Source organism: Chiloscyllium punctatum, chromosome 2 (assembly GCF_047496795.1).
Source record: "Chiloscyllium punctatum isolate Juve2018m chromosome 2, sChiPun1.3, whole genome shotgun sequence".
NCBI classification, from domain to species: Eukaryota; Metazoa; Chordata; class Chondrichthyes; order Orectolobiformes; family Hemiscylliidae; genus Chiloscyllium; species Chiloscyllium punctatum.
Genome location: NC_092740.1, coordinates 26,333,778 through 26,357,052, shown reverse-complemented (window position 1 = coordinate 26,357,052; position 23,275 = coordinate 26,333,778).

The following is a 23,275-nucleotide window of genomic DNA, read 5'->3' as shown; positions in this document are numbered from 1 at the left end:
CTTAGCTTACTCGCAATAATATGATGTTTAATAGGAGAGCTGACAGGCTACAGCGAAGAGTTTCAATAGACCAAACAATCATTTCTGAAATGTACTATTCAGGTGTTCAGGTGTTTGCAAGTGTTGACATAGGTCTATACATTCCACACAGAAGGATATATGGTCAGTGACTAGTAGAACCGCACAAGAAATGGAGACAACCGCAGCTTTAATGTAAGGAGTTCGGTGCTGTAAGGCCAGGGTCTCTTCATTTCTATACAAGTGTAATTGAAAGAACAGAAGATATACATGCTGTTGGGTTTCCACTAAAATTGTGATCATTTTGTCCTGTCTGAGCACAATGATCAAGGTAAGAATTTTTTAACTGTTTCATTGGACGGTGGCATCACTGACTGGACCAGTCATCCCTAGTTATCCTTAAGGAGGTGGTAGTGAGCTTTCTTTTAAACTGCTGTAGTCCATGTGCTGGAAGTAGACCCACAATGTCCATAGGGTGGCAATTCCAGGATTTTGACTCAGTGACACTGAAGGAATGGCGATATATTTCCAAGTCAAAATGGTGAGTCATGTTCCCATGATCTGCTGCTTTGTCCTTTTAGATGGAAGTGGTTGTCGATTTGGAAGGTGCTGCCTAAGGATCTTCAGTGAATTTCTATAGTTCCTCTTCCAGATGGTACACACTTCTGTTACTGAGCATCAGCGGTGGAGGGAGTGGATGTAGTTCCAAACAAGTGGGCTGCTATGTCTTGAATGATATCAAGCTTCTTGAGTGTGGTTGGAGCTGCATTCACCCAGGCAAGTGAGAAGCATTCCATCATGGCAGCATAGTTTTCAGAAGATCAGAATTCAAATCACATAAATCAATCTGTCAGATGCAAATTATGAACCTGTGGGTTATTGAAATCAGGCAAAAACCACACAAGGGGGTGGAACAACTTGCCTTGAGATGCAGCATGGGCAGGTTACCAATTTCAGTCTGTATCAGCGTCAGAATTAACTACTGAAACTCCACCTCATCACACTTTACTAATTTGATGCTAGAAGCTCTTCATCAAACATATCTGTGTTTTCAGAGTTTGACAATTGAACCATTGCACTTTCAATGAATGTTTAAATTTGCAGAATTGTGAAATAATCCCTCAGTTGCAAATTTTTATAGACCAATGAAAGAGACAAAATGAGTATTCAAAATAGTTATGGATTTAGTAGATCAAAGAGGAAAAACTATGCATAATTACATCATAACCAAATGCTACAAATTAAAAATAATAACTAGATGGTGATGAGAATTTTTTCATATGGATTAAAGTCTGGAATACACTATCTGAAATTTATTTGAAGGGAATCCCAGTAAAGATTCAAAAGGCATTTGGATTTAGGCTGAATGAGAGGTTAAAAGATTGGGTTATGGGTCACAAGTTAAGCCAATGTGCTTAAATTAAAAATTCCCTTAAAAGCAAGCACAGCGCATTGAGGTTATGAATGATGATGGACAATAAAGCAAGTAACTGGAGGAAGATTCTCCACAAATACCCATGGGGACGCCTAGCTGATCTTGGTCCTTACTGTATCCAAAGCTTTCAGCCATTTCCTAATATCACATGGAGTGAATATTGAATTGGCTGAAGACTGGCATCAGTGACAAGGTAAGTTTCCCTTTAGTGAAAATGAACTATTCCTGATAATCACTACTACCTCCAAGGTCATTGTTATTCTATGAGTTTTATTGATTTCAAATTCCACCATCTACCACAGCAGGATTCAAAACCAGAGCCACAGGACATTAGCTGCTTCTCTGTATTGACAGTCAAGGGATAACACCACATGGCCATCACCACCCATGCCTTGCAATGTCATTAGTAATTAGAAACCAAGCAACCTCTGTCTTGAGCTTACTTCATGACTGAGCCTCCGTTGCCCTCTGAGGTAGTGAATTCCAAATATGCACCATTCTGTGACTGGATGCCACCTCAATGCAATCTTTTCCTTTCGACTAATTTACCAGTTGTTGTTTTCTGCATTCAAAATGCTAATTTGTGCCCTGCCATTGTTGTGTGAAAATGAAGCAGGAAATTGGGGTTGAAACTTTTTTGTTTGTCATAATAAGATTGCACCTTTGAAATCTGCAAGGAGAGCAGAAATTCCTCCTCCCTGAACATGGATATTTGGATTATCCAGATGTAGTGCACAGAAGATAGAGTCAAATTCATACAGTAACCCAGCATGGAAACAAAACCCCTTGTTCAACTCATCTAGGCTGACAAGATATCCTAAATTAATCTAATTTGCCAGCATTTGGCCCAGAACCCTGTAAACCCTATCCATGCATCCATCCAAATGTCATAATTGTTTCAGCCTCCACCATTCCTCTAGCAGCTCATTCCATACATGCACCACCCTCTGCGTGAAAAAGCTGTCTTTTAGATCCCTTGTAAATCTTTCCCCTCTCATCTGAAACCTACGCCCTCCAGTTTTGGACTCGGCCACCCCAGGGAAAAGACCTTGGCTCTTCACACTATCCGTACTCCTCATGATTTACAACCCCTATGCGATCTCTCCTCAGCCTCTGATTCTCTGAAGAAAATAGAACCAGTTTATTCAGGCTCTCCCTATCACTCAAACCCACCAACTCTGGCAACATCCTTGCAAATCTTCTCTGAACCCTTTCAAGTTTAACAACATCTTTTCCCATAGCAGGCAGACCAGAATTGAGTGCCATATTCCAAAAGTGGTCTAATCAATGTCCTGTACAGCCCCAACATGGCCTCCCGGCTCCTATATTTCTGATTCCAGCACCATCCAAGATGCTGAAAACATGAAACTGTACTTTTTGACCACAGACTTCAAACCTGAAACTGGAAAGGAATTTACTGGATTACCGATAAAAGGAGCAGGTGTTTGTTGACTCCTTTTTAAAAGAAGAATTTCAGAGTCTAAAGAGTACTCAGTTAGTTGAAAATCTGTCAAATCTCTCCTTATATACACCTTTTATCTCCAGCTGAAACACAGTGTGACACAATGATGCCTACATGCTTTATTAACTTGTTTCTCATTTGATTTTTTTTTGTTAAAACTAGACAAAGGAATTAGCTGCATGATATTTTAGTGGCAGAGTTTATTTTCTCTTAATGATTGTGTTTTACAGTGACATTCTCTGAGGCCATCTCAGTAGCTGTAGTTTAGCTGCTAATCATAGCAATCTCAACATAAGGGTAAGTACATATTTGCATTGCTCAGTGATCTTGTTGCTTAGCAATTCATGCCAAGTAACTTTAAGGGCATGAGTACACCGTCTTTAGAAATTTAAACCCCAATTGCTTGTTGGTTCAGTAAACCTTGATATTTTAAACTAATTCCAAATTAGCTGTTTTAAATTTGTAGCATTGAGTATGGTATTGTGAACCAGAATATGTGACAGTTCAGTCACAAACTTCTGGGCTTAATGCAAGAGGCTCAGCTAAGCCAGCTTTTTATTCAAAGGTTAAGAGTAGACCATATTTCATTAACACACTGTTTTGCTATTCATTCGTGGGACATGAGAGTCATTGGTTGGGCCAACATTTATTACCCGACCCTAATTGCCCTTGAGCAGACGATAGTGAATTGCCTTCTCCAGCTGCAGCACTCCATGTGATGTCCAGGGTAAATCACCCACCGTCAATTCTGACTGAAAATTATTGTAAGTGCTTCAGTCTTACCTTTTACATAAATGTGCTGGGCTTTCTAATCATAGACTATGGAGATAGTTGTGAAATCTTCTTTATTAGTAAGTAAGGTATGTCCACCAGTATTCAGCTCACATGTCTGTTCTGTTCACATGTCCACCAGTATTCCCTACAGTGTGGAAACACACCCTTCAGCCCAACCAGTTCACACAGACCCTCCGAAGGGTAACCCACCCAGACCCATTTCCCTCTGACTAATGCACCTAACACTATGGGCAATTTTACATGGTCAATCCACCTGACCTGCACATCTTTGGATTGTGGGAGGAAAGCTACGCTGACAAGGGGAGAATGTGCAAACTCCAAACAGACTGTCGCTCGAGGCTCGAATCGAACCTGGGTCCCTTACACTGTGAGGCTGCAGTGTTAACCACTGAGCCACCCTGAATGTAATGAATTTTGCATGAATTTAATTTAAGCCATTTTCTGATTTCAACCAATACATTCATTATTATTAAATCAATAACTGTTCACATTTCATTGAGTACTTTCTCTGCCTAGATTACTTTCTTTTAACAGTACACTGGGTTTTCTGTTGATGAAATCGAAATACTGACAGTCATGGACTGAGGGACAAATCAGTTCTGATTACAATCAACCCAGATCCAAGTCTTCTTAAATTGGTCACAGTCCAGTTTTACAGATTTTATAGGGCATCAGGAATGCCAGAATTTTGAAACTTTATCAGTTTCCCAGACACTTCTACTGAGAAAAGAGGGATCCTGTGGTGCCTTCCTCATTGAATCTTAGATCTGTAATAGAAAAAAAATTCCAAATTATCATAGAGGCTTCCTAGTCTTTTTTAAAACAATTTTTTTTTTCAAAATTAAATACCACCATCCCCACCTTTAGTTCTTGAAAAGTTTTGCTTGTCTACTTCAAAGTAACTTGAATTTTATGTAAACAGCAACTTTAAGCTGTAGGCTCCATTCTTTGATAAAACCACGTGGTAAACTCTTTTCAATCCAGAAAATGTCCAAACTGTTCCATATCTAATTATTTCCTTAAATAGTCTGTAAACATAAATACCATAAGATCATAAGACATTAAGACATAGGAGCAGAAATTAGGCCATTCAGCCCACTGAGTCTGCTCCACAATTCAATCATGGTTGATAAGTTTCTCATCGTCATTCTCCCGCTTTTTTCCTGTAGTCTTTGAACCCCTTGATAATCAAGAACCTATCTGTCTCAGTCTTAAATATACTCATTGACCTGTCCTCCACAGCTTTCTGCGGCAATAAATTCCATAGATTTGCCACTCCATCAAGAGCATTCTGTCTGGATGTATCACTACCTGGTATGGCAACTGTACCATTCAAGATCAGAGGCAGAGTGGTGAACTCGGCCTGGACAATCACAAAGGCCAACCTCCCATCTATAGAATCCATCTCCCAGGCCTGCTGTCAAGGAAAGGCTGCCAGCATTCTCAAAGCTCCATCCCACCTTGGTAATATTTTTCTACAACCTCTACCATCGGTGAGAAAGTTTAAAAGCCTGAACACATGCATCATCTGGTTTCGTAACAGTTTCTACCAGACTGTTGTTATAATACTGAATGGACTCACAAACTCTTAACATTCGCCTGTACCTGTGTTTTTGTTTTTGCCACTGTTTACCTATTATTTACTTATCTATGCTACTTCATTATGCGATCTGCCTGTATTGCTCACAAGACAAAGCATTTCACTGTGCCTCGGTACACGTGACAATAAATTCAATTCAATTCAATTCTCTCTGGTTGAAGAAGTCTCTCCTTACCTCCATTCTAAAAGGTCTTCCCTTTACTGTAAGGCTATGCCCTAGGGCCCTTGTCTCTTTTACCTATGGAAACATCCTCCCAGCATCCACTGTGTCTAAGCCATTCAGTATTCTGTACATATTCAGAACACTGCCACTTGTGGGTTGCAAATGGTTATTGCTAAATTGCAAGTGCTGTCTAAGTCTACTTGCGTATGGATACTGACTGCTTCAATAGTTGAGGAGTTGTGAATGATGCTGAATATTGCGCAACTTTCAGCGAACATGCCGAAATCTGACCTAAAGATGGAGGGAAAATTATTGCTGAAGCAGCTAAAGTAGTCCAAACGTATGACCCTGAAGAACCCTTTTCATGATATCCAGGGGTCGAAGTGGGGTCCCTGGTTGCCATGTTTTGTTAAACATTTGTTTTAATTTGAGCGCAATCAATTGAACTACATCTCTGAAATTGTCCATGTTTGCACTAAGGCTGATATGAAGTCTAGAGAATAACATTATTGCTGTACACTGATATTACAATTAACAAAATAGTGTACTTTAATTATTTATTAAAAATAAATTACATGAACCTTTCAACTTTGGAACTGGTATCGGTCATGTCATTTCTGAAAGAATAAATTTAATTATTTTGCGCTGGAAATCATGTGGTAAGTGAACATTAAGAAGAACAACTGATTACTATTCTAAAATGCTTTGGAAATTAAAAATTGTTACATTTTTAATTAAGCAGGAAAGTCTATCAGAAATCCACAAAGGACTTCCCTGAGAAGCCAAGAATAGGAAGGAATATATTCATGTTAAATGTAACAAAGAGATCAACCAGTTGGTCATGTGGTCTGGATTTTTAAAAAAAACTAAGCAGACAAAGTATTCACTGAAAAGTACACAGCTATTGATTTCAGAATAATGAATGGAGTGGATGAAATCAAAAAGTAGCTTAAACTCAAATCATGTTAAATTACTGTTTATTAATCAGGGATTTGATTCAATACCACAGTTTCAAGTTAAGCTGACTACACAGAATTAAATCAGCAAAACACCATGCTGTTCTTAGCTAGCAGTGGATCAGACAACTGATTGCTAGTCCGAAGAGGAAAGGATGCTGATATCTGCTGTCTCAGATGAGCTACTCACTGAGTTAACACAGCACTGAGATCATGGGTTCAATTGACATCATCTCAATACCAAATATCAGAGCTTGGTATGTTCTTCTGATCTTTCTTTCTAACTCTTGTATTCATTTAATGGCAACCCTATAATCCAACATGAACAGAATTTCATCTGATGTTTCCGCTGGGTTTCTGTTCTGTAAGATAATTATAAGAATTGATATAAATTTAAGACAACATTAGGTACTATTCAACCTGTGGATGGTGAAAATAGACTCTGCCTTAAGATCCGGGTAGAGTCAGATGTTGCACCTTAACTCTTAATGATCTTAGTAATTATGTCTAACTGGCCAATGTAATTTGTATCTTTAGCTATCATGCAATAAATGTCAACCTGTTATTTAATGAGTACCTCTTCTTGTTAAGACTCACCAGTAGTCCATCCTCCACTGCTGTTAATCTTAGACCTATTGGGCAAATGTGGATTGGTGGTAGCATTTTATCCCAAGAATTAGCTGATTCCACAGTTCGTAAAGCAGTTTCCAGTAGGAGATTGGGAAATCCTCTCTCCTACAAAATAGCCGGGCTTTCTTTTTAGCGACTAACATCAATTATTTTCAATGTTGAGAAATAAGCAGAGTAATTTCTTGTCATTGGTAGCATTTTCCTCCCAGCATTTAAAACAAAAGTTGGGAATTCCAACAACCATTAGCAGTCATCTCATCACATTTGCTATCAGGGAAACAAGTAATCAGCATTAAATGCTGACCTTCTCAGTTTTACCCAACCCCAAAACATTAATTTTTAAAAAATACTAATTATGATAAGTTGAAAAAAATATCCAATATACTTCACAAGGCAGAGACAGGGAAGTAAACCTTATACATAGTCAAGAATGCTTTCAAAATCCAAATAGATCAAGCTGTGCTGCTCAGTTGTTATACCTGCAATTATCCATTTTTCAGCTGGAAGGCAAAAATTTTAATGATGGCGTTATCATTACTATTACACTTTGATAGCAGTCTCATTAACAAATGTTGTAGCTCTATTGTTAAATCAATGCTTGTAACTAAACTAAGCAGCAAACTAAGTGGACTTAGTAAAATTTTCTTAATAGTCTTTTATTCCATAATGAGAAGTTGTTGTTATCATAAAAGCTCATGAACTTATTTCCCATATTTCTTTGCTAAGACATCAATGATCATTGGTGAATAATTTGCTCCTTTAAAATCAGGTTTTGATTGCTCCATGTTATGAATTTAAGCCTGTTTAGATTTAAAAAACAAGGAACGAATGGTGAAGCCACTGGTTTGGCTTAATCATAAAGTATAAATGCAAAAGATTGCAAATTGAAAATTCCTAGATGTTTGATTGAATCCATTAGCAGTAGTTCTGCCAATATTTTGATACAAAAATTGTGTACGTCATGATGGTTAAACTGTCAACATTCATCATTTTTATTCTGTGAAATAAATAGGAGTGTCTGACATTTGCATATTGTTATGAAGTCATTTTGCGTGTAATAATTTTTATGGACATGAGTATGAAGAATAGTGAAGTACTTTGATTTCATTTGAAAATATCAATTAAAATACATGTGGAAACATTTTCTTTGAATTAACTGTTTCTTGGAAGACACTTGTTTTCAGATAATTGCTGATTTTGTTTGTTTGAGATTGTCTCGGCAAAACAGCTGACTGCCTGGCTACTGAGTTTTATGACTATTCTGTTTGAACAGTGTTTGCAGGCTTGGATTGTGTGTTTGGATTTTCAGTTGAGGAAAGCCAACTACATAACAAGCTATTCAGTTCAGTCTCCTGTTCCTGAAACACCTTTGCTCTGAGATCAAGGGAAATCTGATCATTCTTCTGGAAGAGTGATTGGAAGAACTTCTCAATATTGTATTTCCTAAGCAGGTCGCATCTGACAAGACCCAGGATAGCTATGTGGTAATTGAGACTTGATCAAATGTGTAAGAAAACCAAATCCACAGACTTTGGAACAGTCTATGCCTTATTGTTTTTCCCTTTGATTCTATTGGCCAGAAAGTGTTTCTTTAAAAGTATATATGGAGACAGAAATATGACGTTTTTGTTCCCCTTTTAGCTAAAGTGCATTTGTCAATATGTATTTTTTTCTTGTGTTTAAGTATTAAAAGTGCTAAGCCTTCATATTACAATTTACTAATCATTCATCTTACTTCAAATTATATCATTGTTCCTTCAGTGTCACTAAGTCAAACTCCTAGAACCTCCTCTCTAACAGCATTGTGAGGGTGCACACACTAAATGGACTGCAGTGGGTCAAGAAGACATTTCACTACCATCTTCTAAAGAGCAACTAAATAGTCAGTAAACGCTCCCCCAGCCAGTGATGTCCACAACCTATGAATAAATATATAAATAAACATATATAAAAGTATATATACACATAAAGAAAATTTTGAAAGCATCCTTTATTTATCTATTGCCATGAGTCTGACCTCATAGATGGACAAGTCCCTTCAGTAGAAATATTTAAAATATTTGTGACTCAGCTGTACTATCATATGCACATTAGGGTCTGCTTTTCTTCAAAGCTCTAGTATTCATGTGCAGAAATGTCGACAGTCCATGACAACCTAGTAACAGTTTCAGAAACAATCAGTTATATGCCTGCTTTGTAAAATAGAACAAAACAGAAATTTATTTTTTATTGCTTTACTGATTATAATTTGCAATACCATCCAAATTGCTCCATAGGAATTTTTCCATCGAAGCCTTAACTAGACATCTTTGCTAAAGTTTCCATCACCAGTTTTCTATTCTAATTTTCTCAGATAACATATTTTTGTCACAGATTGAAACATGACCTATGTACTCAACAGTTCAACCATCCAGCCTTTAACTCCAATTGCAAATAGTTGAGTTATTTTCCAGATCAGTGCTTTGATCACAGAAACAGTGTGCACAAGTGCAGAAGTAAAATGCTGCATTTACTTGTATGGTTTCGATCAAAGGTGATTTGAAATTTGAAGCCATTAACTCTGTTTCATTTCTGATCTGTGAAGCTTTTCCAACAGTATTGGTTTTTGTTCCACAAGTTCAACGCCCATTTCTACTCCGCAGTGTAAAATGTTTAAATGGAAACCAGGTGATGGCTGGACAGCTTAAGTGAAAAGAACGAGAGAATATTGGAAGAAGTTAACGGCATTGGAGAGATAAAGAAGATGTGTGAATAATTGCTGAGCTATAGGTATGAAGCAGGCCTGAGGCAGCAAAAGCAGGTTCAGTAAAGCAGAGCAGTCTCCCATGGCACCAGCCTGGAAGACATATAAAAACACTAAGTTTGCACACCTTCCCTTCAAACTAACCAGCCTTTTCCAAGCCTTGCACTATTTTTTAACAGTGTTCCCACACCAGTCACTATCCCTGCTAAGAACACTGGACTACAAGGGGGCTTACAGAAAAGAAATATAATGGGTGAATTTCAGCTTGTCTTGTGACAATGAACGAAATTATCATCTTTCAAAACCTTGCCCTTCTTTTCCAACCCTCACCATCCGTCCCCCACTCGACCCAGTCCTGCCTGTTATTTGAAATTGTATTGATCTTCATTCCATCAATTCAGAAGGTGAAAAGAACAGACGGGATGAGTGACATTGGGTCAGGGAATTGAAAAGGCAAGAAATCACAGTCAAAAAGAATCACATGGTGTCACAATGAGTGAAGAAAATATTTTGCATTTGCTCAAGGGATGTGGGTGTCATGGTTTGCCCAAAAATATATTTGCCATTGCTAATTGGCCAAGAGAAAGTGATGGTGAGCTGCTCTCTTGAAGTTCTGCAGTTCTTGGGTGTGAGGAAGGGAGTTTCAGGATTTTGACTCAGTGCCACAGAAGAAGAGTGATGTAGTTTCAAGTCAGGATGGTATATGACTTAGAGAGGAACTTGCAGGGACAGGTTTCTCTTGCATTTGCTGACCTTGTCCTTTGAGGTGGTAGAGGCAGTGAAGGGGCAGCCTGAGAAATCCTGGTGGTATTATAGTTGTGCATTCAGGTCGCTTTGTCCTGGATGGTGTCAAGCATCTTGAGTGTTGTTGGGTCTGCACCCATTCAGGCAAGTGGGGAGTATTCCATCATAATCCGGACTTATGCCTTATAGATGGTGGACAGCAATTAGCTAAGCAAATGGTTGGTTACTCACCTCAGAATTCATAGCCTCTGCCTTGCACTTGCAGACAGAATGGGATAATTTTACCAGATATCAGCTAAGTGTCAGTTTTTGAAGCCAAGCAAGATTCCTCATGTTCTCTTCCCAAATTGAACTCATTACATATGTATCAGTAAGCTGCATACAGTCAGCAAGGAAAGAGATCGGATCCAGAGACACAGTTAGAGTGAATATATTGTTCTAGAAAAATAGAGGCAGCATGGGAATTTGGTACAGAGGGAAAGTGGTCGTTTTTGCTTGCTTTTTTGGTTTATAGTTTGTAAGGTGTTTTCTTAACAGGAAAAATTGAAGCCCTGGATCATGGCCGAACACAAGAAAGTCGCAAGATAGCTATTAATTTGACTATCTATTATAAGTTACTTTCATATTGAAGGCAAATAAGGGAAATATTTACAGGTTACAAATTAAAAGAACAGTCAGATTTTTTTAAAACCAAATTAAGAACTAATTCAAAAAAATACAGATGCCAGGCCAGATAATGCGTTGCAACTGAATGATGTGGGAGCTGGTGGACCCCACTGTGGTTCATAGTGACAACATCTGTTGCAAATATTGGTTGCCTAAGGAATTCCAGCTCAGAGTTGATGAGCTGGAGTCTGAGCTTTGAACACTGAGAGATTTCAGGGAGGAGGCAAATTACCTGGATGCTATGTTTCAGGAGGCAGTGCCACCCCATTAGTTAACTACCTCAAATTTGGTTAGTGGTCAGGGACAGGAGGATGCAACTATGAGTGAGGCAGCTAGAGGAATCCAGGAGGTAGTGCTGAAGGAGCCTCAACCCTTCAACTTATCTAACAGGTTTAAGATTCTTGCTCCTTGTGAGGATAAGAGTAGGGCTGTAGGAAGGATGAGCAAACTGATGGTACAGGTACAGGGAGAGGGGTAGAAAAGAGAAATGTAGCTGTAATCGAAGATAGTATAGTCAAGAGAATGGACACTGTTCTATGTGGCCAGGATTCAGGCTATGACAAGCCTGAAGATTGTGTTGTCTCCCTGGTGACCGGATTCAGGATATCTCATCTGGGCTACAGAGGAACCTGGAGTGGGAAGGAAAAAATCCAGTTGTTGTGGTCTACAGATATATCAGCAATATAGATAAGATGAAGAAAGAGGTTCTGCTGAGGGAACATGAACCTCAAGGGCTAAGGTGATAAGCTGCAGATTACTACCTCAGCCTTGAGCAAATGGGCACAGGGTCAACAAGATTAAAGAGGTAAACAAATGGCTCAGAGATTGGTTTGGGAGAAACAGGTTTGAATTCATGGGACATTGGCAGCAGTACTGAAGAAGGGAGTTGTTCCAATGGAATGGGTTTCACTCAAATCATGCTGGGCCCTGAATCCAGGTGAATTGCTTTGCTGTAAATAGGGCTTTAAACTAAATAGTTGACGGGGAGATGGGTTCAGATGCATGGAAAATTATGTAAAAAGTAAAGACGGTGAGGGGGACCTCAGCAGAGCTTATTAAAGCTACCAGACAAAGTAATATGATAGTATGGAAAGGGTCAGAAATCTAACTTCAGGCACAGTAATAAAGACAACTATGAGAGTGGTGGCAGTCAATGTAGGACTGAAGGTGCTGTATTTAAATGCACACAGTGTACGGAACAAATCAAATGAGCTTACAATGCACAACCAATGTTGTGGGTTGCATGGCTGCAAGGTGATCAGGGCTGGGAATTAAATATCCAAGGATAAGGACAGGCAGATGGGCAGAGGGACAGGGTTGCCTTATAATCGATAACAAAAATTGAATCAGAAGGTGTCGAACCTGCATGGGTAGTGTTCAGGAGCTGAAAGGAAAAGAGCCTGATGGGAGTTATGGTCAGGCCTCCGAGCAGTAGTCAGGAGGTGGGGAATAAAATAACTCAGGAGATAGAAAAGGCAGGACAGAAAGAGTACAGTAATCATGAATGATTTCAATCTGCAGGTGGAATGGAAAATCAGATTGGCGGTGGATCTCAAGGAAAGAAATTTGTGGAATGTCCAGGAGAATTTTTTTTGGAGCAGCCTGTGGTGGAGCCTACTGGGAAATAGGCCGTTCTTGATTTGGTGGTATGCAATGAGGCACAATTGATTAGGGAGCTTAAGGTAAAGGAACCTCTGAGAGCAGTAACCATAAGATGAGGGAATTCACCCTCCAGTTTGACAATGAGAAGCTAGAACCAGACATAACAGTATTACAATTGAGTAAAGGTAGCTACAGAGACATGAAGGAAGAGCTGGCCAGAGTTGATTGGAAGGGGAGCCTAGCAGGGAAGATGGTGGAGCAGCAATGGCAGGAATTTCAGAGGGAAAATTCAAAGGCACAGCAGAGATTCATCCCAATGAAGAAGATACATTCTAAGAGGAGGACAAGGCAACCCTCGAGAAGTCAGGAACAGCATAAAAGCAAAAGAAAAAGAGTGCAATGCAGTGAAAATTAATAGGAAGCCTGAGGATTGTGAAGATTTTAAGAGCCAGCAGTGGATAACTATGAAAGCAATTACTGGGGAGAAGATGAAATATGAGGGTAGGCTATAAAAAAAAATTAATCTAAAAGGTAAAAGAGAGGCATAAGTGAACAATCGATTACTAGAAAGTGAGGCTGGAGAAAGAATAATGGGGAACAAAGAAATAGTGGAGGAACTGAATAGGTACTTTACATTGGTTTTCACAGTGGAAGAGAACAGCAGCATATCAGACAACAGGAGAGTTTAGTGGCCATCGCTAAGGAGAAAGTGCTGCAGAAACTGAAAGATCTGAAGGTGGTTAAATCTGGATAGAATACACCCAGGTTTCTAAAGCTGAGTTTGTAGAGACATTGGTGATGATCTTGCAGGAATCACTGAAGTCAGGGAGGGTCCCAGAAGACTAGAAAATGATTAATGTAACATCCCTGTTTAAGAAGGAAGGGAGGCAGACTATAAGCTAGTGATCCTGACCTTGGCATCCTGCTTTGTCATTAGGGACTTAGACATCTCACCCTCACTTCAGAAGAAACTCAGTTCCTGTTAGGAGAGAGATCTTCAAGCCAGTTGTAGCTGCCAGGTATTTGGCACCTCACAGCATGCTGACTCTGATTTCCTGGACTGGCTCGCTGACAATTTGCACTGGTATCAGCGTCTGACCTTGCCTTACTATGCCAGGACCCCTGACTGAAAGCTGTCTTTCTTGACTTGATGGTGGCATATTGCCAACCATGACAATTCCTGGCTTTGTGTCTGCGCTGAACAGCAAGACAAGATGGAAGGAAAAGGAGCCTGGTAACTTTGGCTGAGGAGGTGAACTGCCAGAAGCCAAAGCTATGAAATGGAATGCAAGGTTGGAATGCATTGAGCACTCTGGTAGACTCAGTGTGAGTGTGTAGTATGACAGCAAGCAAAAACCTCAGAGGTGCAGCCTGGTCCAGTCTATGAGCTATGAACATGTCCGTAAGCACAGTGTTCCTGCAGCATTATAGTGATTAATATCAGAGCAGTGCAATTTCAACATTGAACAGCAGAAGTATCCTGCAAATGAATTGCAGATGGACCTTTATGGTTTTTAAAGGCATAAGTTGGATGTCAATGTCTATGGATATAGGTTGCAGGTGGGGAGTGGCTATGGTGTGTATCTTATGATGTTGATACCCAATGTATAACATGGAGGTCATTCCCTTTGATTTCCATGTTGGGATTTCTGGATTGTTTGGAGAGTTTGGTAGATAGAAAATTAAATGTTAGGAGTGTTGGGCTGTAAAACAAAGCATTGAACAAACAACAATCCTGGTGAATTGATAATGTGCTGCTGTCTAGCGAGAAACTTGTCCCACTGTTTGGCAAAAGCATAAGAGATGGATCAAGCTGCTCCCATTGACAACATTGGCTTCTCCAAACTTCTAGTCTGATTCTCCAACAAACTTTGCCGTAGCCCATGTTATACAGACCCTTATAAGATTCTGCACTATGTGACACTTGTTATTGACTGGAAGACAACAGCAAAATTTACACATGTGTGCTGACCCAGAACTGCAACTGCCAGCACATGTGTAACTGTTCCTGGTGATGGCAGCAAGATGGACTTTCTGTGTAATTGAATCTTGAGGTGAAAGCCAAGTTTTGTAAAGCTATCTATTTGCATCACCGTTGAGTGAATGCTTATGCCATGATTGGCAATGTTAAAGCTCTGCAATACCATGGTCAAAAAACTGCTGTACCTTTAGAGGGATAAAACCCAACCACATAGAACACCAATTACCTTGCCACAACCAACAATAAGTCAGACTATGAAAATAAACAAAATAAATGACTATTTAAATTCTATTCTTTCCCTTAGTGTGTTGAAGCCTTGTGCAGGAAGCCTCACAAAGCTTAGCTTAATTTGTTAATAATTGGACTCTGAATCCCAAGGGCATTGTTTTGAATCTGATATGAGATAATAAATTTAAGTGTTTTATTCAAAATACTTACATGCCTTTTTTTTAACTAAAAAGTGTTGTAAATGATTCTGCAAAGTCTCTGAGTTCACTGAAAGTTGGGAATCTCATTCATTGAGTTTTTCTAATCACATATTTCCATCATTCACTGACTCATCAGCAGTGGGTGCAAGAACTTGCAATTGATTCAGGACTACACAGACTCAAAATTTGGTTCATTGTTAGTCGATGTTAAGCGTTAGTCGTTGTTAGTCGTTGTTTGTCTTAATGGACACGGCTGACATTCTGAAATAAGCACCGTGACTGACACAGCACTGTGCAGGAAATACTAGCTCTTCTACTGCAACACAAATACAGATAGCACATCCTATATCCTGAAGAACCTTGATAAAGTAATTTAGACTGAAGTGGCGATCCAGTTGTCTCCTGCAGATCACAGATGTAAGCTCAAAGGCAAAAGACCTAGATGTATCAAGAGTGAAACCAATTAGGCAACAAAGTATTACTGGATCAAGAAAGCATCACCTGGAAAAGTAGAAAATCTGATTCAATAAGAGGATTCTGGGTAATCCAAGATGGAGGATGGGAGAAATTTCTGGCTGTAACAGGCTGTTCCTTTTTTGAGATATTTTAGGTGTTGGAGGTGATCTCCTCAAATTCCAGGAGCAGCAATTACTGTTTTATATGCTGTTGCAATTGTTTGGGAACTTTGGAAAGATAGTCAAAACAACAGCACTTTTAAAAGGGAGAAAGACGGACAAAGGCAGCAAGTACATGCTCAGTAAGGGAGAGAAAGAAAGAAACCCTCACAGCTAACTGACACAGCAGTGAACCTGCACAGTTACGGCCATTGCTGTTTCAATTTATGTATCGCTGGACATCAGAGTGTCTAGGAAAATTTAACAAACAGCTAAGTTCACAACTGATCTTGGAGGAAGCTGTTTGGAAGAGATCACAGCACAGGAACAGGTAAGTAAATAACTTTGAGTATAGCATTGCTGTAAATCTACAGTAGTGAGTAGAGTGGGTTCTTGATTGTATGTTTTTATTGGGATCTGTCCCTTGACTAAATTGAAAAATATTAGCGATAAGTATTAAGTTAGACTGGAGCAGTGTTTTGTTGAGAAATAAGATGGTGCTAATTTCTGTGTCTTAGAATGGAAGGAGCAAAATGGCCTTTAGTAGATTGATATGCTTTTCTTGTCAGATGTGGGAGCTTCGGGAGAGTTTGAGGGTTATTGAGAATTATATCTGCAATAAATGTCATTGGTTGCAAATCCTGTCAGATCGAATGGATCGGTTGGAGTGACAGTTAGAGGCAATGAGGAATTTACAAGAGCTAGGGGGTGTGATGGAGGGTATTTATAGGAAGGGAGCAAAACTGCAGATACAGTCAGTTAAATGGGTTAACTCCAAGAAAAGTAGGCGAGGTAGATGGGTAGTATAGAAATCTTCTGTGGCTATCCCCATCTCAAACAAGTATTTTATTTTGGAAAATGTAGGGGGCGATGAGCTTTCAGCAGAATGTAGCACGAACAGCCAGGTTTCTGGTATCGAGACTGGCTCTAATGTAATGAGGGGTACATCGGGTTCCAAGCGATCAATTGTGAGAGGGTACTCTCTAGTCAGAGGCACAGACAGACATTTCTGTGGCCAGCAGCGAAAAATCAGAATAGTGTGTTGCCTCTCTGGTGCCAGGATCAAGGATGTCTCAGAGAGGGTGCGGAATGTTCTCAAAGGGGAGAGGGACCAGCATGAGGTCATTGTACACATTAATACAAATGATATAGGAAGGGAAAAGGATGAGATTCTGAAGGGAGAATATAGAAGGTTAGGCAGGAAGTTAAAAATGAGATCCTCGAGTGTAGTAATATCAGGATTACTCCCAGTGCTACGAGCTAGTGAAGGTAGGAATAGGAGGGTGGAGCAGCTGAATGCATGGCTGAGGAGATACTGCATGGGAGAAGGATTCACATTTTTGGATCATTGGAATCTCTTCTGGGGTAGAAGTGACCTGTATAAGGAAGATGGATTGCACCTGAAGTGGAAGGGAACTAATATACTGTCAGGGAAACTTGCGAGAGCTGCTTGGGAGGATTTAAATTAGTAAGGTGGGGGGGCGGGAGCGGGGGGGGGGATGGGGTTGGGACCCAGGGAGATACTGAGGAAAGAGATCAATCTGAGACTGGCACGGTTAGAGAAGAAGCGAGTCAAACACTCAGGACCAAAGCAGCGAAGGAAGTAGGACTGATAAATTAAACTGCATTTATTTTAATGCAAGAGGCCTAACAGGGAAGGCAGATGAACTCAGGGCATAGTTACGAACATGGGACTGGGATATTATAGCAGTTACAGAAACGTGGCTCAGGGATGGCCACGTCTTGCAGCTTAATGTTGCAGGATACAAATGCTACAGGAAGGATAGAAAGGGAGGCAAGAGAGGAGAGGGAGTGGCATTTTTGATAAGGGATAGTATTACTGCTGTTCTGAGGGATGATATTCCTGGAAAAACTTCCAGGGAAGTTATTTGGGTGGAACTGAGCAAAAAGAAAGGGTTTGCATAATAGACCCCCAAATAGTCAGAGGGAAATTAAGAACAAATTATGAGGTGGTTATGGTAGGGGATTTTAACTTTCCAAACGTAGACTGGGACTGCCATAGTGTTAAGGGTTGAGATGGATGCAAATTTGTGAAGTGTGTACAAAAAAATTTTCTGATTCAGTATGTGGATGTACCTACTAGAGAAGGTGCAAAACCTGACCTACTCTTGGGAAATAAAGCAGGGCAGGTGACTGAGGTGTCAGGGAGGGAGCACTTTGGGGCCAGCGACCATAATTCTATTAGTTTCCAAATAGTGATGGAAAAGGATAGAGCATGTCTAACAGTTGAATTTCTAAATTGGAGGAAGGCTAATTTTGACGGTATTAGGCAAGAACTTTCAAAAGCTGATTGGATGCAGATGGTTGCAGATGAAGGGACGAGAAAATGGGAAGCCTTCAAAAATGAGTTAATAAGAGTCCAGAGACAGTATATTCCTGTTAGGGTGAAAGGAAAGGCTGGTAGGTGTAGAGAATGCTGGATGACTCAAGAAATTGAAGGTTTGGTTAAAAAAAAGAAGGAAGCATATGTCAGGTATAGATTGAGTGAATCCTTAGAGTATAAAGGCAGTAAGAGTATACTGAAGAGGGAAATCAGGATGGCAAAAAGTGGACATGAGATAGCTTTGGCCAATAGGGTTAATGAAGATCCAAAGGATTTTTACAAATACATGAAGGACAAAAGGGTAACTAAGGAGAGAATAGGGCCCCTCAAAGAACAGCAAGGCAGCTTTTGTGTGGAGCCGCAGGAGATGGGGGAGATACCAAACAAGTATCTTGCATCAGTTTTTCCTATGGAGAATTGGAGGACTGATTAGGGATAGTCAACATAGCTTTGTGCGTAGAAAATCATGTCTACAACTTTGATAAAGTTTTTTGAAAAAATAACAAAGTGGACTGATAAGGGCAGAGTGGTGGACGTGATCTGTATGGACTTCAGTAAGGCGTTCGACAAGGTTCCCCATGGGAGGTTGCTTAGCAAGGTTAGATCTCATGGAATACAGGGAGAACTAGCCATTTGGATACAGAACTGGCTCAAAGGTAGAAGCCAGAGGGTGGTGGTGGAGGGTTTTTTTTCAGACTGGAGGCCTGTGACCAGTGGGGTGCCACAAAGTTTGGTGCTGGGTCCACTGCTTTCATCATTTACATGAATGATTTGGATGTGATCATAGGAGGTATAGTTAGTAAGTTTGCAGATGACACCAAAATTGGAGGTATAGTGGACAAAAAGAAAGTTATCTTGGAATGAAGCAGGACCTTGATCAGATGGGCCAATGGGCTGAGGAGTGGCAGATGGAGTTTAATTTAAATAAATGCAAGGTGCTGCATTTTGGGAAAGCAAATCTAAGCAGGAATTATACACTTAATCATAAGGTCCTAAGGAGTGTTGCTAAACAAAGAGACCTTGGATTGCAGGTTCATAATCCTTGAAAGGATAGTCACAGGTAGATAGGATAGTGAAGAACACGTTTGGTATGCTTTCCCTTATTGGTCAGAGCATTGAGTATACGAGTTGGGAGGTCATGTTGTGCCTGTACAGGGTGTTGGTTCGGCCACTTTTGGAATATTGTGTCCAATTCTGATCTCCTTCCAATTGGAAGGATGTTGTGAAACTTGAAAGGGTTCAGAAAAGATTTACAAGGGTGTTGCCAGGGTTGGAAGGTTTGAGCTATAGGGAGAGGATGAACAGGCTGGGGCTGTTTTCTCTGGAGTGTCAAAGGCTGAGCGGTGACCTCATAGAGGTGTATAAAATCATGAAGGTCATGGCTAGATTAAATAGAAAAGGTCTTTTCCCTGGAGTGGGGGAGTCCGAAGTAGAGAACATAGGTTTAGGCAGAGGGTGGTGCATGTATAGAATGAGCTGCCAGAGGAAGTGGTGGAGGCTAGCATTATTGCAACATTTAAAAGGCATCTAGATGGGTATATGAACAGGAAGGGTTTAGAGGGATATGGGCCAGTTGCTGGCAAATGGGATTAGATTAGTTTGGGATATCTGGTCGGCATGGACGAGTTGGACCAAAGGGTATGTTTCCGTGCTGTACACCTCTGTAACTCTAATAACTTACATCTTGGAATGGGATAAATCGTTAAAGGAAATTAATTTTCAAGATGAAAGAGTAGTGATGTGGGACTAATGAGGAGCTCTTTTAAAGAGTCGATACAGTCATGATGGGCTGAAAGTCATGGTGGGTTGAATGTCCTCCTTCGGTGCATGTCCTTCTGTGATTCATTCCTCCCATTCCCTATCGCAAAGATCTTTGTCAGTTTTCCCACCTGAATGGCCTCTATATTCGTTGGATTTCGCTGCAAGATTGTACCAATTAATCATAGACCACAAGCTCTCAGAAAATCTGCCAAACCTCCATCAGACCACCACCATGACTATTCGCCTGACTGACTGCTGGTCAGAAAAAAAGCAATTCACATCAACCTTCATCATTCACAGAAACGTAACTCTATTTATCGGAAACAGACAAATGCTGAAAGGGCAGAGAAAAGAAATGTGTCCTAATCTGCTAATGTGTATCTTAAAATATGCCTCGTCAAAACAACAAATACACAAAGTCATTCATGAATGAAACAGACAAAAGACTGTCACAAATATTGTGGGTGAAATAATATAAACAGGAACAAAAATGTTCTCAAGGTCAAAAAGCCAAATCACAAGGGTAGCTTAAATATTTCTCACTGTTCCTTCAATTTTAGCAATGATGACATTCTGTTATCTGTAAAGTGATGATTGTTCCTCACTTTGGATGTTGATTTGGTGGACCTAGATCTGTCCTTGAGTTAGAATTCCTTCCATTAGGTCTTTTCATTTTTCTGTCTTTTCACTGAGACCAAGAGAAGGGGGGTTTCTGACTGATGTGCACTTACAGGTATGTAACAGATGACAGATGGACCAATCGAAAGGCTGTTGCCAAACAATTTTCCCATAACTCAAAACCCCTAGTACTATGTTGACTGAATAATGTATCGATCTCACTCTTCCAACAGCAGCATTCTCTCACACAGCTAAAAATATGAACTATTTGGTTTTCCAGGTTGCGAAGCTCTCCTTTTTCTTCAGCAATGTCCAATTTCCATTCCTGTATACAGAACAAAAAGATAAAGACCATAAGACCATAAGACCTAGCAGCAAAACTTAGGCCATTCAGCCCATCGAGTCTGCTCCGCCATTCAGCCATCGCTGATAAGTTTCTCAATCACATTCTCCCACTTTCTCCCCGTAACACTTGATCCCCTTGATACTCAAGAATCTATCTATCTCAGTCTTAAATATACTCATTGACCTGGCCTCCACAGCTTTCTGTGGCAACGCATTCCAAAAATTCACCACTTTCTGGCTGAAGAAATTTCTCCTTCTCTTTGTTCTAAAGGGTCTTCCCTTTACTCTAAGACTGTGCCCTGGAGTCCTAACATTCAGTCTCTCCAGGTCATTCAGTATTCTGTAAGCTTCAATCAGAACCCTGTCTCGTCCTTTTAAACTCGCTCAAGTGCAGACCCAGAGTCCTCAAACATTTCTCATATGTTAAACCTTTCATTCCTGGGACCATTCTCATGAACATCCTCTGAACACACTCCGGGGTAATTCCATTCTTTCTGAGATATGGGACTCAAAAGTGTGCACAATACTTCTAGCCGGATCAGAGCATTATAGAGCCTCCGAAGTGTATCCCTGTTTTTATGTTCAAGTCTGCTCAAAATAAATGCCATTATTGCATTTTCATTTCTAACTACTGACTCAACCTGCAAGTTTACCTTGAGAGAAACCTAAATGAGAACTCCCAAGTCTCTTTACACTTCAGAGTTCTGAATTTTCTCCCCATTTAGAAAACAGTCCATGCCTCTATTCTTCCTACCAAAGCACCTGACCTCACACTTTCCCACATTGTACTCCATCTGCTACTTCTTTGCACACTCTCCTAACCTGTTCTGATCCTTCTGCAGCCTCCCCACCTCCTCAATGCTACCTGTTGCTGTACCTATCTTTGTACTGTCTGCAACCTTAGCCAGAATGCCCTCAGTCCCTTCATCTAGATTGTTAATGTATGAAATGAAAAATTGTGGTCCCAACACTGAGCCTTGCAGAACACTGGATCCACTGCCATCCTGAGAAGGACCCTTTTATCTCCAGTCTCTGCTCTCTGCCAGACAGCCAAACTTCTATCCATGCGAGCACCTTGCCTCTAACACCGGGGGCCCTTTTCTTTCTCAATAGCCTCCCGTGCAGCACCTTGTCAAAGGCCCTCTTGAAGTCCAGGTAGCTAACATCCATTGGCTCACCTTGGTCTAACCTGCTCATTATTTCCTCAAAGAATTCTAGCAGATTTATCAGGCATGACCTCCCCTTGATGAAACCATGCTGACTTTGTCCTATTTTACCACAGACTTCCAAGTGTTTAGGAATCACACAATAGATTCCAGGATCTTACCCATGACCAAGGTTAGGCTAATCAGTCTGTCATTTTCTGTCTTTTACCTTACTCCCTTTTTAAACAGCAGGAATATGTTAATGATTTTCCAGTTCTGTGGGACCCTCTCTGATTCTAGCGATTCCTGAAAGATCAGCACAAATGCCTCCACTATCACTTCAGCTATCTTCCTTAGAACTCTGGAGTGTAGTCCATCTCATCCAGGTGGTTTATCAACCTTCAGGCCATTCAGTTTTTCTAGCATCTCCTCCTTGGTGATGGCCACCATACTCAGCTCTGCCCCCTCACTCTCTTGAATTTTTGAGATATTACTCGTATCTTCCACTGTGAAGACTGACGCAAAGCAATTATTCAATTTTTCAGCCATTTCCTTGCTCCCCAATGCTATCTGTCCAGAGTCATTTTCCAATGGCCCAAATTCCACTTTTGCCTCTCTTTTGCCCTTTGTATATCTAAAAAAAACTCTTACAGTCTTCCTTTATATTACTGGCTAGCTTACCCTCTTACTTAATCTTCTCCCTCCTTATTTCTTTTTTCTTTGTTGCCCACTGTTGGTCATTGTAAGCTTCCTAATCCTTTGGTTTCCCACAGCCCTTTGCCACTTCATTTATTTCCTCTTTTGCTTTTATGCTATTCCTGACTGCCCTAGTCAGCCATGGTTGCCTCATCCTCCCTGTACCATGCTTCTTTTCCCTTGGGATGAATCTCTGCTGTGTCTCCTGAATTACTCCCAGAAACTCCTGCCATTGCTGTTCCACTGTCTTTCCTGCTAGGCTGTTCTCCCAGTCAATTCTACCTAGCTCTTCCCTCATGCCTCTGTAGTTGATTTTATTCAGCTGTAATACCATTACTTTTGATTCTATCTTCTCCTTCTCAATTTGCAGAGTAAATTCAATCATTTTATGATCATTGTCTCCTAAGGGTTCCTTCACCTTAAGCTCCCATATCAAGTCTGCCTCATTGCACAACATTAAATCCAGTATTGCCTGTTCCCTAGTGGGCTCTATCACAAGCTGCTCCAAAAAGCCATCTCAAAGACATTA